This window comes from Chlorocebus sabaeus, chromosome 26, assembly GCF_047675955.1.
Source record: "Chlorocebus sabaeus isolate Y175 chromosome 26, mChlSab1.0.hap1, whole genome shotgun sequence".
NCBI classification, from domain to species: domain Eukaryota; kingdom Metazoa; phylum Chordata; class Mammalia; order Primates; family Cercopithecidae; genus Chlorocebus; species Chlorocebus sabaeus.
In genome coordinates, this window is record NC_132929.1 from 21,336,041 (window position 1) to 21,353,802 (window position 17,762).

The window sequence follows — 17,762 nt, forward strand, 5'->3', positions numbered from 1 at the left end:
CTCAGCCTCCCAAAGTCCTGGGATTACAGGTGTGAGCCACTGCTCCTGGCTGGCCTAAGCCTTTTTAACTATAGCTTTTTAGGCAAGTTAGGATTTTCTGTATTGTCTGAGCTTCGTTTAAACAGTGAGATGCTTGAAAGCAATCTATCTGAAACATTTTATAGGATTTAAGATATTTTCTAACTTTTTGAGTCTCCTAGTTTGATGTTAGGCTTGAGGTTTTGATCAATTAATGATCAATTCATCTGTCATCTATTAACAGTCATGCTCAGAATTGTCATTTAAGAAAAACATTCTGGTCCAAAGATCTTGCTGGGATGTTTGGGATCCCATGTATTTCCATGCTTTTATTCATCTGAGCCTATGATGTCAGGCCTTAGCTGATTGGATATGGGGTGGATACGTGGCCCAAGAGTAGCCAACCCATGGGCTAGTCAGTGATGAACTGGTCTGGCTGGAGAAACTCTGCCTAGATGGAGGCTGCAGGGAATCTCAATGGCTTAGTCAATTACTATCTTGGGAATATGCACTAGAATAGTCAGAGAGAGTCAGCCCTTTAGTAATCAAACAAGTGAGAGGGCACACAGATACTGACAGAGACTGGATGAGTATTAAGTGGAGATTAGTAGGGGATCGATGAACTTCTGCTTCTGAAAGGGGACAAAGTAATCAGCTCCCTCAAAATGCCTTGGATCCTGAGCCAATTTGCCTGTATGGGCTCTGTGAGACTTGAGCGCTAGACTTTTCTTGGGTTCCCATGGGATTTGATTCCTACGCTAAGGTTCTTGTTTTCCACATTTTCACAAACATTTTTACCATACTGTCCTCCTGTCCCTAACACATCTCTATTTATTGCAGCTATAAGCATGTCACCATCTTTTAGGTTATTCTAGTAAGTTATATTTTTCAAAATGTTTTAATGTACATTATTTAATTTAATAATAAGGATCCTACTTAGCAGTTTATATATTTCCATGTCTGCTAATCCAGGAATACAAGGACGAAGATATCAATGACCAGCACAGAGATGTAATCTTGCTCTCAGCCACACACCTGAGTGTTTCCCTTATTTCGTTGCTGGGTGTTTCCCTTATTTTGTCCAATTTCTTTTCTTATTCTCATATTTGGCTGGATTTCTAATACCAGATCTACATCAGCTCCTTCTCAAACCTAAAATTCAGAGCCCCAGCTCTGCTGAGCAGCTATTGTATTCCAGTTGCTTTATACATGTTATCTCATAACAGCAACCTTAGGAGGTAACTACTGTTATTACCATTTTACAGATGAGAAAGCTGAGACACGTTGCATCTGATAACTGCCCAGGATCACACGGGCATAAGTGGTGGGGCTGGGATTTGATTTCTGGAAAAAGGTGAGTTTTTTTAAGTTGGAGACCCTAGGAGTAGAGATAGAAATTGACCTTAGGAGTTTTACTTTAAATATCTTGATAAAACTATATCCATAATGGGGAATTATGGGGCCACACCAATCCATCTGCTGTTTTTCTTTATCCAGTCTGATAATATTGGAAGAACAAAAGTGAAGGAGGCATGAGTTTCTCTGTTACGAGAGAGCCTAGTGGTGAGGATACACAGAACTGTTATTTTCCTGCAAGGTTGCTTTAATTCTAGACAGCCACTAAAACTCCACACCTCTAGGGATAGAAATGAGCAACAGTGAGACTGGAACTGGGTGAGATTTGACTCAGGAGCGTCTCCTTGAGATAACAATGCTGCTGATAGAAGGAAGGCAAAACTGCTAGGAGAAATTAACAACTCCGGGATGGTTAGGACATTCCCGTTAAGGCAGGGCTATTTTGAAACATTTCATCCCCACCACCATCTGTAGAAATCTACCTTTGATGCTGCCTTCCTGGGCCTGCATTTCTGGGTCTGTAACCTACCACTCAGCTCCATCTATTTTGCACCATTATCGCTTTGAAGAAAGAGCATAGCTAGTACTAGAAGCCACATTTTTATCCCTGGAGAAAGTCAGTTTCCCTTAGGGATAAATGTACAGACAGGAGGTGATCCCTAAGACTCTTACTGGCATTACGTACTGCGACATCAATGGCTCTTGCTGCAGTTGCAGCTTCCAGGCAAATGCACTCATTGCAGGTGGGTTGTTTTTGGCCTTTAACCACCTCACAGCCTAGGCCTCAAGTGAGGAATCCTAAGATCTGTAAATTCACCCTCTCAGAATGGAGGAACAGGGAACAGACTGCCTCTGAGTCAGGGCAAGTACTTCTTTCCTGTTTGGATTACAAGTATAATAGCAGGGAGAGAGGAGGTGAGGCACACACAGATCACTTTGTCCCTATGCAGTCTGCCTGGAGCGCTCTTATTCTACTGACTCAAAAGACACTCCTGAAAGCAGTGCCATCCTGAGCAGCAGCTTGTGCTACTTTACAAGTCAGACCTGTTATTAAAGATGCAGACTGGTGTTTAAATCAGGCTGTGTCACACCCATCCTGGGCTCCTATGGTGGCCAGGAGAATGTGCCTCACATACCTCCAGCCACAGGGAGCAAAATGGCCTAAGGGCTCCGGTGCTGTACTCTGAGACCTACCTGCATTTGCACCCAGGCATGCTTCCTACACAGGCCACTCCGAGCAAATAGTTAAGGCTGGCAGGGATACTAAGACAGGCCCATTCCTGGAAGACACGGGGCTTCTCTGACTTTGGTTGACGGACTCCCTATTAGCTTTCCTGAAGCTCTGCTGGGTAGTTTAATGCTTTTCCCCAATCTCCTTCTTCACTCAGGCAGATAGTACAGATAAGAATAAAGAGGCTGAAGGAAGTGGACGTGTTCGAAGGGCTATATTATATATGGCCGGGCCAGGCACAGCAGCTTACACCTGTAATCCCAGCACTTTGAGAGTCTGCGACTGGTGGACTGCCTGAGCTCATCAGGAGTTCGAGACCAGCCTGGGCAACACAGTGAATCCCCATCTCTATTTTTGTAATAAGATATTATATTTATTTTAAAATTCAAAAATATATAAGGCCAAAAGACCCACCAGAGAATATGTCCCATGAGAAGGCACACAAGATACACCGTTCTCCCAGCCATCAAAATGCACTGATGAGAAGGGCACCAACATCACTAAGAAGTTCTGCAGGCTGGGACGATGGTGCACTCCAGCCCGGGCAACAGAGCCAGACTCCGTCTCAAAAAAAAAAAAAAAAAAAAAAAAAAAAAAAAGAGTGGCGGTTACAATCTGAGCTTGTCAGCATCTGTGGGCATGATGGGGCCAGGAGGTGGCACTTAACTGCCAGAAGCGGGGAGGCTTTAATTGCCTTACCCACCAAAAGGCAGGGTTTGAGGGGCAATCACTGGGCTTTACCAGCAGGGGGTTGTGGAAATGGTTAATGGAGCATAGTGTCTATTTTGAACTTAGAAGCAAAATAGGCAGACAGTCAACAAGGATGCTTTTAGCATCTATGACGGGGTCAACAAACTGTTCAGGTAAAGGGCTAAATATTTTAGACTTTGCAAGTCATATGTTCTTTGTGGCAACCGCTCAGCTCAGCTGTTGTAGCACAAAAGCAACCATGATGATGGCCTTATCTCCATTTTAACAACGACAAAATTTAGGTGTAAAGAATTGCCCCAAACCCAATTTGAGACTAGATTTCTGAGAAAGACTTGATTTTAGATCCAGTACTTTTCTTAGGTCCTAGGAGACCTTTCTGGGTGGAGTCTAAGCTTGCCTGAACCACACCCCTGCCTGCTCTCCAGTACTCTAATAATACATGTATTTAGCAGAACCTTTTGTGGCACTAGGACTGAGTATTATTGTTATTATTATTATTGAGACAAGGTCTAACTCTGTTGCCCAGGCTGGAGTACAGTGGCATGATCTCGGCTTACTGCAACCTGTGCCTCCCAGACTCAAGCGATTCTCATGTCTCAGCCTCCTGAGTAGCTGGGATTACAGGCATGTGCCAGCACACCTGGCAATTTTTTCTTTTCTTTTTTTTTTTTGTATTTTTAGTAGAGTGGGGTTTCATCATGTTGCTCAGGGTGGTCTTGAACTCCTGGCCTCAAGTGATCTGCCTACCTTGGCCTCCCAAAGTGCTGGGATTACAGGCATGAGCCACTGTGCCCGGCCAATTTTCACTATTATACCACTTTGTTTATATATGTAGAAAACAGTATATGATAAGGAGATCTTATATTTGTGGAGCCTATAGTAGACAGCTTTCTCCCCCAATCCGCTGCTGCCAGTATTCAATCCCCCTTTCCATTTTTTGAAGGAATACCCATCATAATAGTTCTGGCGGAAGTAAGAGGGCCAAGTACATTCTCTCCCTGCTCTGACGGCTACAATGCTGGCCTTTGACATACAGTTGGTCAACTGGAAACTCCCACTGAGAACTTTCACTTTCACTCTCTTTATATTTGTGTCAATCATTCTAGAGTAATTTGTGATGACGTGGGAGCATCCTGTGGGTAGCCAGGCTGTTTCGGCTAAAACAAGGTGTACATTCTGCTTTTTGATTCTCCAGAGCTGTCCTCATTCCTGTGCATTTCTCCTCCCATCATTACCCATCATTTTGATGGTTCTGTGAATCCTTGAGAGCCTTTTAATGTCCCCCCATTTTTCCTTTTTTTTTGAGATGGACTCTCGCTCTGTCGCTCAGTCTGGAGTGCAGTGGCGTAATTTTGGTTCACCGCAAACTCCGCCTCAGGGTTCAAGCAATTCTCTGCCTCAGCCTCCCGAGCAGCTGGGATTATAGGCACCTGCTACCACGCCTGGCTAATTTTTGTATTTTTAGTGGAGATGGAGTTTCACCATCTTGGCCAGGCTGGTTTTGATCTCCTGACCTCGTGATCTACCCGCCTCGGCCTCCCAAAGTGCTGGGATTACAGGCGTGAGCCACCGTGCCCAGCCTAATGTCCCTTTTCTACTTAAAGCATCCAGAGCTGGTTTCTTTCTTGCAACCGAGAATGCTGATTGAGATAGAACCTCCATATACATTAGTGCTTCTTGTCTGAAAACAACAACAACAACAACAACAACAACAACAACAACTTGACCTTCAATGACACAGATGAGGAAACTCTATGGCAGTTTTGGTTATTATTTGATAAGCAGATTAGCTGTGAGGAAAACAGCATGATTGGGAGGTGTTGGGGATGTCTGTTAAAAGCAAGGCATAAAACACAAGTATTATGCTGTAATATGGTTTGGCTGTGTCCACATCCAAATATTAACTTGAATTGTATCTCCCAGAATTCCCACGTGTTATGGGAGGGACTCAGGGTGAGATAATTGAATCATGGGTGCTGATCTCTCCCATGCTATTCTCATGATAGTGAGTTAGTCTCATGAGATCTGATGGGTTTATCAGGAGTTTCTGCTTTTGCTTCTTCCTCATTTTCTCTTGCTGCCACCATGTAAGAAGTACCTTTTGCCTCCCTCCATGATTCTGAGGCCTCCCCAGCCACGTGGAACTGTAAGTCCGATTAAACCTCTTTTTCTTCCCAGTCTTGGGTATGTCTTTATCAGCAGTGTGAAAACAAACTAACACACCCTGTTCATCTGCCTATCTGGTTCTGAGGCTGCCTTATGGTTTGGCAGGATGAAACACCCTGTGATGCTTGCTCCCTGATGCATAGCAGGAACTCATTCCCAGCTCTCCCACAAGTCTCATTGCAGCTGTGAAGCCTTGGCTAGGTTACTGTCCCAGCTAGGGAGGGTTTGCTGGGGAGGCTAGGGTATGAGCTGCTTCTCTAGCTACTCACCCAGGAAGCGTTTGCTGCAGGGAAGGGATGAGGGTGGGGCTTGCTGATCAGGCAGGAAGGACAGTACGGGAGGATCAGCCTCTTTGCTCTGATCTTCCTCCTGAGCCTTCCCTTTCTTGTGATAAGGATCCCTTTCACTGTTCCATTCTCTATTTCCACCCGTTCCTGTTGCCAGCCCTTTCTGCCCATGTGCCTGCAGATCTTCCCAGAGCCCTGGTTTGGATTTGTTTTCCTTCTCCCGGATGTTCTTGAATTGGGGTGTGTTCCTCTTAGTGCTAGCTCCTCCTATCACTTCCCACCCTTTAATGATTCTTCTTTCAGTTTCCTATATCCCCAAGTGCACTTTCATTCCTCTGCAAACTTCACATGGGTAGGAATCAAGTCTGATTTTTTTCAACAGTGTATGCCTAGATAGCAGGCACAGGGCTAGTTGGACACAGAAGGCGAGGACTCAGAGAATATCCATCAGATGAAAGAATGACTGCATGAGTAAGTGAGTCAACTCTCAGTCCCCTTCCTTGTCTGATGGGCAAGTTACAACTTCTGTTCTCTTTTGAAGTGTTCTCTTTTGCACTGGAAGGAGGGTTGTTGAGTGAGATAGTAGAACAAATACACTGGAGACTTTCAGCATGTGGGATATGGTCAGGACATCTCCCTCCCTCTCTTCCTCCCCTTCCTTCCCTCCCTCCTTCCCTCCCTCCCTCCCTTCCTTCCTTTCTTTTTTAATGGAGTCTCAGTCTGTTACCCAGGCTAGAGTGCAGTGGCACAATCTTGGCTCACTGCAACCTTCGCCTGCCGGGTTCAAGCAATTCTCCTGCCTCAGCCTCCTGAGTAGCTGGGACTACAGGCACGTGCCACAATGCCTGGCTAATTTTTTTGTATTTTTAGTAGAGACAGGGTTTTACCATGCTGGCTAGGCTGGTCTCGAGCTCCTGACCTCGTGATCCGCCCGCCACAGCCTCCCAAAGTGCTAGGATTACAAGCATGAGCCACCGCACTCGGCCCAGGACATGTTTCTTAACTCTGAATCTGATTCCGCAGCCATCAGTCTCAAGCCACCCAGCAGGCAGCACATCCCCTGTGACTCCTTCCTGCCTGCATCCTTCCCATTTAAACCAGGGCTTCTTGGCTTGGATGTGGACGGTGATGGGACTGGGACGTGGGGTGAAGCATTTTGGAAATATGGGAGGGGACTTTTTATTTGTCATAAATTTGGGACAGAGTCTATTGGCATTTAGAGAGCGGGAACCAAGGAAGCCAACCTCCCATGCTATGTGAACAGTGCCATATAACAATGAACTGTCCTGACCAGACATGGTGGCCCACTCCTCTAATCCCAGCATCTTGAGAGGCTGAGGCAGGAGGATGGCTTCAGCCCAGGAGTCCAAGACCAGCCTGGGCAATATAGTGAGACCCCCATCTCTACAAAAAATAAATAAATTTAGAAAAAAATTAGTCGGGCATGGTGGCACATGCCTGTGGTCTCAGTTACTTGGGAGGTTGAGGTGGGAGGACTGTTTGAGCTCCAGAGGTCAAGGCTGCAGTAAGCTGTTATTGCACCATTGCACTCAAACCTGGGTAGCAGAGTAAGACCCTGTCTCAATTAAAACAAAAAAACAAAAAAACCAAAAACCCAATTAACTGTCCAGAGTCCTGCACAATTTCTGGTGTCCTGTGCCTTGTGCCAACATTCAAGTATGCAAAAACCATTTTTTTTTTGGTAAAGTTATTTAGGTTCTAGTTCAGATAATTATAAACATTAAGCATTTTGCATGGCTTTAATATACTAAAATTTCCAGGAATGGTTCCATTGGAATAAAGGAAGAAAAGAGTATACTTTGTTTTGTTCAGAGCTTCTTTACCAGAGTTATTTGCCATTTCAAAAAATCACGTTGGCTGGGTGTGATGGCTCATACCTGTAATCCCGGCACTTTAGGAGACCAAGGTGGGTGGATCACTTTGTCAGGAGTTCAAGACCAGCCTGGCCAACATGATGAAACCCTGTCTCTACTAAAAATACAAAAATTAGCCATGGGTAGTGGTGGATGCCTGTAGTCCCAGCTACTCAGGAGGCTGAGGCAGGAGAATCACTTGAATCTGGGAGGCGGAGGTTGCAGTGAGCTGAGATCATGCCACTGCACTCCAGCCTGAACAAGGGAGTGAGACTTCATCTCAAAAAAAAAAAAAAAAAAAAAAGAAAAGATCATGTCACAGAATGTCACAGAAGCAATCCTGCAGATGGAATTGAGTTACCAATAAAAGTCTACAGTCTGCGTTTGTATTATATTGTTCATGATGATTTTGCCTAGACACAGTCAGTTCCTTTGATTAAAGATAGAAAGTATCAGTTGAAAACATTTTTAAAAATAATTCAGGCCGGTTATGGTGGTTCACGCCTGTAATCCCAGCACTTTGGGAGGCCCAGGAGGGCAGATCACTTGAGGCCAGGAGTTTGAGACCAGCTCGCCAACATGGTGAAATCTCATCTCTACTGAAACATACAAAAATTAGCCGGGCATGGTGGTGCACAACTGTAGTCCCAGCTACTAGGGAGGCTGAGGCACGAGAGTTGGTTGAACCCATGAGGCAGAGGTTGCAGTGAGCCGAGATTGCTCTACTCACTGCACTCCAGCCTGGGCGACACAGTGAGACTGTGTTTCAAATATATATATATATATATATTCAAAATTCATAAAACCAAGTAAGCGTAAAAGAAACTCAAACTTTCAAGGGTTGTTTTTTTGAAAGCTTCTAGCACTTGCACTTCTTAGGTTATGAGACTTTTGGGACACCCTGTATTTATTGTAAAAAGGGTTACTGAATCTGGTATGGGGGAGAACCACTCACTGACACTTTACATCCACCTGAAAGAGCTACCAATTGAAAATGTCCAGTCATGAATATGGGACGGAACACTGTGGAGGCCAGTGGCTGGAAGTCAGCTTACCCTTGCCTGCGCGTTTTGAGGGAAGGGCTCCAGCGCACGCCAAAGCTGAACCTCGGACACCTTCTCTGTGAAATGAGCGCGGGAATACCTGTGTTTCTGGGCGGCTGTGGGAACCTGGTGAGAAGCCCAGGGCACACAGGAGGACCCAGTGGGAACAGCCAGGGGCTCTCTGCACAGCGCCCCGCCTGCGCTTTTGCCTGCCCTGATTACAAAACGCTGTTGGCACCCAGGGGGCGGAAGCGTCAGGTGGCCTCGGTGTCCTCCGCCTGTGCGCCCGAGCCTGCAGGGCCAGGGCGCGCAAGGGGCGAGTCTGCCCAGCCAGCAGCGCACCAGGCCAGATGGACGCTTGTTCCTGGTTCTGTGCCCCGTGAGCGCTCAAAGCCCTGGTATGTGCACTGACCATGGTGCCTGGGCTGCGGCGCCGGGCGGGGCACGGCGGGACCTTTCGGGACCTTTCCTGGGGGGAGCCTCGCTTTCCCCGCCTCCAGCCTCCGCCTGGAGGGCGGGCGGGGCCCGGGTAAAGGCCTTGAGACCCAGAAGGGAGCGGCGGTTTTTGCTGCGCCAACGCAGTGACCGAAGGCTCCGCTCACGCCTGGGTAAGAGGCATCCGCGGCCGATCTCTGGCCCTGGGCCAGTGGAGGGAGACTGGGCAGGGACAGCGCCCACCACTGAGGCTGTTTGTTGGCTTAACTCGGTTTCCGCAGCTGGGATTCAGCAGACCCGGTGCGCCGCGCCCCAAACTTTGCTTCCTCAACTCCGGACACCCGCAGCTCTTGCTGCCCTTGTCTGGAACCGGCTCTTGGGACTCGCTTCCTTCTCGGAGTGTCAGAGCCTCAGGGCCGCGGAGAGGCCAAGCCGAGAGGGGTTCTTAAAAACTGAAGTATCCGTGGTGTTGGTGTGTGGACGTTTCTGGCGCCTTCCACCTGTTGATTGTCACTCGGCACCGTCCCTGAGCGGGGCTGGGTGCTTGGCGTCCGGGGACCAGGGACTGACACAGTCATCCACCGACACTGCGCGTGGGACAGAGGGGCGCTCGAGGGGTCGGCTGCAGCTGCAACCCGAAGGGGAGAGGATTTAGGGCACCTGCTGAACAGGAATTGGCGGAAAGGGAGAAAGGGTCTTCTGGTGGAATCTGGGCTCATTTCCTTTCCTCTTCATCTGTCTCTTTTATTTATGGTAATTCTAACCTGGCTTTTTGCTCAAAGACACTGTGCAGAGCTCCTGGCTTTGCCTGGGCTGCCCATTGCTATAATGCAGGGCTCTGGTCCATTTTTGTGCTGTGTACCCCTTTGGCATTTCTGGGAAGGTTAAAGACTCTTTCTCAGAATAATACTTTTTTTTTTGAGACAGAGTTTTGCTCTGTCGCGCAGGCTGGAGTGCAGTGGCCCGATCTTGGCTCACTGCAACCTCCATCTCCCTGGTTCCAGCGATTCTCCTGCCTCAGCCTCCTGAGTAGCTGGGACTACAGGCGCAGGCCAGCAAACCTGGCTAATTTTGATATTTTTAGTAGAGGCGGGTTTCACCTTGTTGTCCAGCTGGTCTCGAACTCCTGGCCTCAAGTGATCCACACACTTTGGCCTCCCAAAGTGCTGGGATTACACGAGTGAGCCACTGCGCCGGACCAGAACAATGCTTTTTTAAAGATATAAAACAAAAGGAGGAGTATTATAAAGGAAACCAATTGCAAAACACTTGTCAAAACGTTAAACGAATTTATGCTATAGTAATATATATGTCTTTAAAAAACTAATGCATTATTTAATAACAAGGTTATTAGACAACAAGATCTAGCAGTGGATTAGTTACCATAATTTTGAAGTAGTAAAGAACATAAACAATATTTCAAGATATAGGTAACACTTGTAATATAAGAAAATATCTGTTATTTATTTATTTATTTATTTGAGACGGAGTCTTGCTATGTAACCAGGCTGGAGTGCAGTGGCGTGGTCTTGGCTCGCCACAAGCTCCGCCTCCCGGGTTCAAGCGATTCTGCTGCCTCAGCCTCCCGAATAGATGGGACTACAGGCGCGTACCACCACGCCCAGCTAATTTTTGTATTTTCAGTAGAGACGGGGTTTCACCATATTGGCCAGGATGGTCTCTCGATCTCTTGACCTCGTGATATGCCCGCCTTGGCCTCCCAAAGTGCTGGGATTACAGGCATGAGCCACTGTGTCTGGCCAATATCTGTGATTTCTATTGGTGACAAAGTCTTAGTACTGCCAATACTGCTGTAGTTTGTTGGCTACATACATAATTGAAGTAAATGTTAAATTTCAGTTAGATACTAGAGAAATCAAAGATGTACATATTAAATATCAGTAAAAATAAAGATGTAAAAAAATTTTTCATCTACGTTCTTGGGTCCAGGTTAAGATCCTCTGATAGTAGATAGGGCTCTGACCAGATGACTTGGCTTCTGGGCTTGACACTTCCATTGACATTTCCAAGGTCCATTGTAACCTTGGCTTTTTATTTTTATTTTTTAAGAGATTATTTTGCTCTGTCGTCTAAGCTGGAGTGCAGTGAGGCAATCTCCGCTCACTGCAGCCTCCTCACGGGTTCCAGTGACTCGCCTGCCTCAGTATCCCTAGTAGCTGGGATTACACCAGCTGCCCACCACCACACCTGGCTAATTTTTGTATTTTTTGGTAGAGACAGGGTTTTACCATGTTGGGGAGGCTGGTCTTGAATTGCTGACTTCAAGTGATCTGCCCTTCCCTGCTTCCCAAAGCAGCCACCACACCCAACCTAACCTTGGCTTTTGAATTTCTTTGAGCCTCGGCTTCTTCATTGTACAGTGGAGATAATAACACCTTCCCAAGAATTTAAGGCACCCAGCACTGCACTTGGTATAGAGGGCTGAAGTAGGTACCATTTATCAGAACTTATCTGTATCCCTTCCCAAGCTTATGGCCTTATATCCCCAAGCCTGGGGAGGTACTCAATATTTATTGAATGAATAGTTGAGTTGGAAAGGGTTGCTTGTGACTAAGTCCAAAAAACCAAATTCATTAAGGAGACAGCTTGTGGTTTGGGAAATGACTTTGTTTAAATTTGGGGCTTTTTTTTTTTTTTTTTTTTTTCTGGCTGGACAAATATATAAACACATCTGGAACGGGGGTGCTTGAAATGTCAGTCAGGGCCCAGGGTCTGTGTGTGCGTGTCTGCGTGGCTGGTGTTCTGCCAGTGAAAATGAAATTGAATGTTGAAAGGAAACCGGATTCCTTTGCAGAACAGTTTCTCCCCCATGTTGCCTGTGTCTAGCTTTGTTAATCCGATGTGTTGTAACACAGGAAATGTCTTATAAAGAATGGAGACAGATCCATGACAAGGCATTCCTGGGCATAGATGTACTTTTTTCTTTTCCTTTCACCTTTCCTTGCTCCACTGTCTACTATATAACTCCTCATTGACTCTGAAGACTTGGTAAATAGGAGCAGTTTGGGTAGTTTATGAAAAGCTGCCCAGACCTGGCTTGAAGCCAACCAGTTGCTTTTTTTTTTTGAGATGGAGTCTCACTCTGTCACCCAGGCTGGAGTGCAGTGGCATGATCTCAGCTCACTGCAACCTCCACCTCCTGGGTTCAAGTGGTTCCCCTACCTCGGCCTCCTGAGCAGCTGGGACCACCACGCTCGGCTAAGTTTTGTATTTTTAGGAGAGATGGGGTTTCACCATGTTGGCCAGGCTGGTCTCGAACTCCTGACCTCGTGATCCACCCACCTCAGCCTCCCAAAGTGCTGGGATTACAGGTGTGAGCCACTGCGCTGGGCAACCAGTAGCTTCTTAATCCCAACCTTAAAAATCTTTGTAATCCCCAGATGTGGATGGTAATAATAATAAAGAAAAGTAGATCTAGCCAATCATCCCTGTGATTTACATTGAGAAAGTGCTAAATTGGGACAGGAGGTAGAGAACTTTGTGGAAAAAACAAAACAGAACAACAACTACAAAAAAAAAAAACCCCAGAAATTTAGAACACACTGGGACTATCTATGTCTATAACTTTGGGAAGGGCAAATACTGGTGTTACGGACTCACCAAATTCATATATTGAAACCCTAACCCCCAGTATCTTAGAATGTGACTGTATTAGGAGATAGTGCCTTAGTCAGAAGTGGTGGTGAGCACCTGTAGCCCCAGCTACTTGGGAGGCTGAGGTGGGAGAACTGCTTGAGCTCAGAAGTTTGAGGCTAGCCTGGGCAACATAGCAAGACCTTGTCTCAATAAAAGAATAATTAGCCAGGCATGGTGGCTCACGCCTGTAATCCCAGCACTTTGGGAGGCCGAGGTGAGCAGATCACTTGAGGCTGGGAGTTTGAGACTAGCCTAGCCAACATAGGGGAACCCCACCTCTACTAAAAATTCAAAAAATTAGCTGGTGGGGGGTAGTGTGCATCTGTAATTCCAACTACTCAGGGGGTTGAGGCATGAGAATCGCTTGAACCCGACGGGAGGAGGTTGCATTGAGCCAAGATCATCACACCACTGCATTCTAGCCTGGGCAATAGAGCAAGACTCTGTCTCAAAAAAAAAAAAAAAAAAAAATTAAAGAATAATTAAATTTAGATCATTAGAGTAGGGTCCTAATCAAATATGAATAGTATCCTTATAAGAAGAAGACTCGTCAGGAGCACATGTGCATAGAGAAAAGGCCACGCAAAGGCACAGTGAGAAGGTGGCCCTCTGCAGACCAGGGAGAGAGGTCCCGGGAGAAACCAGTCTCGTCAGCACCGAGGTCTTGGACTTTCAATCTCCAGAACTTTGAGAAAATAAATTTCTGTTCTAGACTTCATCTAGTCTATAGTGTTTTGTTATGGCAGCCCTAGCAAATTAATACAACTGCTTCTACCAAATGGACAATTGGTTTAAAAAAATGGCTACAACTAGGCACATCTCTTTTAAGTCATGATCCCGACATGTCCATCACTTGCTCTTAGGGTCCCTTACCCCACCTAGGCAGAAGAGTCTCCCATGTACTTTCCTTCTACAGACACCCTGTGTGGTCCCTAGGATCCTGCCTGAGGTTGTTAAAGTCATATTCACCTTCATGATTTTGATTGTTAGGAAAAGAGAAACTTGGCCTTTTCAGTAAGTGACGCAGGTTAGCTGTTGTGCCATGTACATAGTAAGTACTTTATAAATGCATGGTGGGTGATGGGTGATGATGTTGATGATCATCCTTGAATACCATGGGATGACTCCCTTCTGATCATAATGAATCTTCATGTTTTGGCTCTAGGTCCTCAGGGAATTTTCATTCTGCCCAGCTGGGAACCAGCAGCTCTGACCCTAGCTATGTGAATGGAGAGAAAATGGCTTGTCTTTATTCTGGGACCAATTTCTGACTTCTGGGAGGGAGGGCTGCTTCTGGAAGTGGGGATTGTGGTGATTTCATTCTATGATAACTTTTTTATATCTTTGGCTATTTGTTCTAAGGTAGCCCATGATGTCTTTATAGGAAAATGATGTGTTTTAACAACCACCGTGTTTGGAGTATAGATTGTGAGAGCTCTTCAAGACAGTGCTGGTCTAGTAAATGTGGTTTCGTGTTTCTGTGAGCACATAAATGATGCTTGAGATGGATGAGGGGCATCTGAGTTTGGAGGAAAGTCATGAGCCTTTCAAGGTCTAGGTGATGAAATCCAAGCTTGTTTCGAATCATTGAATAAGAAAGGTCTTTAATGGCAACTAGACACCTCCACTTATTTCATACTCAGGGAAATGGACTCAAAATGGCTAAGTGACTATCTCATGGTCTCACAATCTCCATTTCCTCACTTATAAAATGGGAATAGTAATTCCCAGCTCTCTGGTTTTTGTGAGTAATTATGTAAAGTGCATAGCACAATGCCTGTCACATATCAAGACTTCCACAAATGATTTGGGGACTTGCGGGGAGAGATTGGGAGGAATGGTTTCCGTTCTAATTATGTCCCAAGCCTGCTTATTAAAGCCTTGTTATTCTTTGCCACAAAAATTCACATCTCGAGTCCATGTGACCCCATTTGAAAGCCTGCTTGCGAACTTCTGTTTTCCTTTTGTCGTTTAGAAGATAGCAAAGTTTTAGAGGATAGCAAAGTTTGATGCCACCCAGCCTGCTCCTTTATTCCATTGATGAAGAAAACATGGCCCAAAATGGGTCAGGATGAGCTGTACCTAGCACTCCTTGGGCTATGGTCCTCGGTCTTTTGACTTTTGATATGCCCTCAGACAAAGCTTCACTGGGAAGAGGTCAGTGTCATCTAGCTGGACACAGGAGACACGTGAGCTGTCTACACCTCATTCTATCCCAACTATTAAAGGATTGAGTTTAGAGTCTCTCCAACTATGTTCAAATAACAGATGTATACCTTGTAATTAAAGAGTGTTTTCTCATTATGGTAAGACCTCACACACTGGATTTCAAGGAATGATATGCCTGAATGAAATGGCCAGTCCGGTTTACAGTGAACTTCTTGCATGTCAGATTCTGAGTGGAAATCCCAATGCTCCTGAGGCTGATGAGTAGTTTTAATGTGGTCATTTAACAAACTCAGGAAAACAAGTTGATCCCTGTTGTGTGACTGGGAGTACATTGATTCCACATCAGACTTCTTTTTCCAGTGAGTCGTGTCCTACAGTCTGCAGATGGGCACACACAGGCATATACAGACTAGGGAAGGAAACCTGAAAATTGCCTGACCAGAGGCCAACTATGAGTGGTGGGGTTGAAGTAGAGCTAAGTTGTGCTTATTTATGTACTAGAACGTGAGAAGTCAGGCTCCCACTGGCTATAGCAAGCAGAAAAACAAGGTGTTCTTTTTTTTTTTCTATATAATTCAGTCAAAACTCTTAACTTTCAGTTGAAATAATCCAATTGACTGACATGTGTTTTCTTTCCTGGAATCTGAATGCAAGCATTTTCCTTGTGTAAATATAATTCTTGTTTTCTTCTTAGCAATTGTATTGGTTTGGTGAACTTGTCAGTTCTCTTGTTATAATGCATTCTCTGATTGTAAAATAAGCATAGGCCAGGGAAATGTGTAGGAAATTTCTCAGGAGCAAAGGGAGCCACTGTTTCATTGTAAAGTCCTCATTAGCAACTCTTAATCAGTAACTCTGTAAAGAAAATTCCTACAGTTTTGCCCTGAAGAGTGAGGGAACTAAAGAACCCCAGTGCGGCTCCAGTTCTTGAATCATCAGAGAGCTATATAGATCGTTCCTGTTTCCTGATGACTCAGTCCTGGCCCACTACTGGTGTACTTGCTTCACAGCTTAATATTTAAACAAATGTTTGGATTTATAACAGCTCCAGAGGGAGAGTTTCAACATGGCCCTGCAGGGCTAAGTGAAGATTGCTCCATTTTCTTTATTTGTTAACAATATACTAATACAGTTCCTGAACACACAGGCAAGAATAGCACTGCCATTACTCAAGAGGAGGTGTGCCAAGAGGAAGAGCGCAGCTGCTATCCTTTCTCAGAACAGCACTCATTCAGTTTTCAAGGGGTGTGCTTTTCTTCTCTCTCACAGTGCCTTAGACCTTTACTCCACTTTGAATAATTCTAGTATGGCTACTTACGTCCTGTCTTCATTTTATTCACCTGAACAAGTGGATATAATGTCATAGTTCACATTCTTCCTTCTTCTTTATCCCCTATAGCTGATTGTCGCAAAAATGTCAATGTGTGTCTTACATTCACACCCTTCATCTCTGTTCCCATTGCCCAGACCCCGCCCTCACTGGTGCCTGAATTTCTGAAACAGCCACTTAATGGATCTTCATATTCCTGGTCTTTCCTTTTATAACAGATAGACTCTTCTTACCCATCATTGACTCTGCAGTGCCTAGCACAATGCCTGGCATCTAGTAAACACTCAAAAATGCTGAACTCAACTGAATTGCTCCAGTTCATCCTCTCAACTTCTCCTGGGGACTCTTTCTAAGTCTTTCTAAACCCAGCTTTATTAAGACCTTCCAAGGGCTCTCACTGCCATTAGCGGTAACCACAGGCTTAAATGCACACCAGGGCTGAGTAGGTAACAAATGAACAACATAGGCTGAGTGGGGCTGGAGTGAACTGAAACCTTGTGCAGGGTGGAGAAGACCAATGACTGCTCAGCTCCAGCCAAGAGTTTCCATGTGAGAATGTGGGCTTAGTGTTAGAGGCCAAGAATCTGGAATATTTTTGGCGAGATTTCCAAATTTTTTAATGCTGATGCTGAATTCAAAATTCAAGAAAAGCACTGTGAGTCAAGCAAAACACGGCTCCGGCCTGCACTTGGCTTGCAGGTTGCTGCTTTGTGACCCCTAGATCAAATTGCCATTGTCTGGGATTAAGCTCTCAGACGTAAACTTTAGTAACACATGCCTAGCCAATCTTCTTTCTCCCTCTTCCCAGTGCGCTAGACTGCCCTCCTTTATATCCACAGTTAGGAGATTCTCATTGCAAGTGATTCTACTTTCAAAATCTTGAACCCAACTGTCCAAAAGTAGCCCAAACAGGTCCCTGCCATAACTTCCCTTTTTCTGCTCATATAATTCCTTTTTCTTCAGCTGCCTAGATGTCAACTTTGGCTTTTTTTTTTTCTTCCAGAAACCTTTCCCACATCTGCTGAAAGTTTTCTCTCTTCTCAGCCTCTATCTTATCTGAATGTTTATTTGCATTTCTAATGCTCACACCTGGACCACTCCAATAGTCTCCTAACTGTAAAAATCAGCCTGTGTTAAACTGGTTTTGTTTCTCCTCCAACAGCAGGGTTAATTTGTTCCAACACCAGAAGTTTCTCCTACTCAAAGCTGCTCCTTTGTGCGATCACTTTCCAGAACTTTGTTTTCCTGTGTAAAGCCTCAATGCCCTAGCTAAAAGAGTGGGAGGGGGCCAGGCCTGGAGAAATTGCTGTCTCTCAGCACGCAGCCTTTGAGTAGGCGCCATTTGAGAGCGCCATTGAGTAGGCGCTCAATGAATACTTGTGGAAACATTCTTTTTTTTTTTTTTTTGAGACGGAGTCTCGCTCTGTTGCCCAGGCTGGAGTGCTGTGGTGCGATCTCGGCTCACTGCAACCTCTGCCTCCCAGG

The 17,762-nt window shown here is 45.4% G+C and overlaps 1 protein-coding gene across 5 annotated transcripts in view; it reads left to right on the top strand.

The window, feature by feature from the left end:
* Window positions 1-1,353: 1,353 nt before the first annotated feature.
* SQOR (sulfide quinone oxidoreductase) overlaps window positions 1,354-17,762 on the top strand; it is a 60,864-nt gene continuing 44,455 nt past the window's right edge. Inside the window, exon 1 of one of the 5 annotated variants that reach the window (XM_038009947.2) lies at window positions 1,354-1,372. The gene's annotated coding sequence lies outside the window, so the exon portion shown is untranslated. Of the gene's footprint in view, window positions 1,373-5,374; window positions 5,463-6,221; window positions 6,241-8,959; window positions 9,295-17,762 lie in introns of those variants that run through there. The other 4 variants (XM_073012141.1, XM_038009948.2, XM_008016740.3 and 1 more) reach the window with 4 other exon arrangements.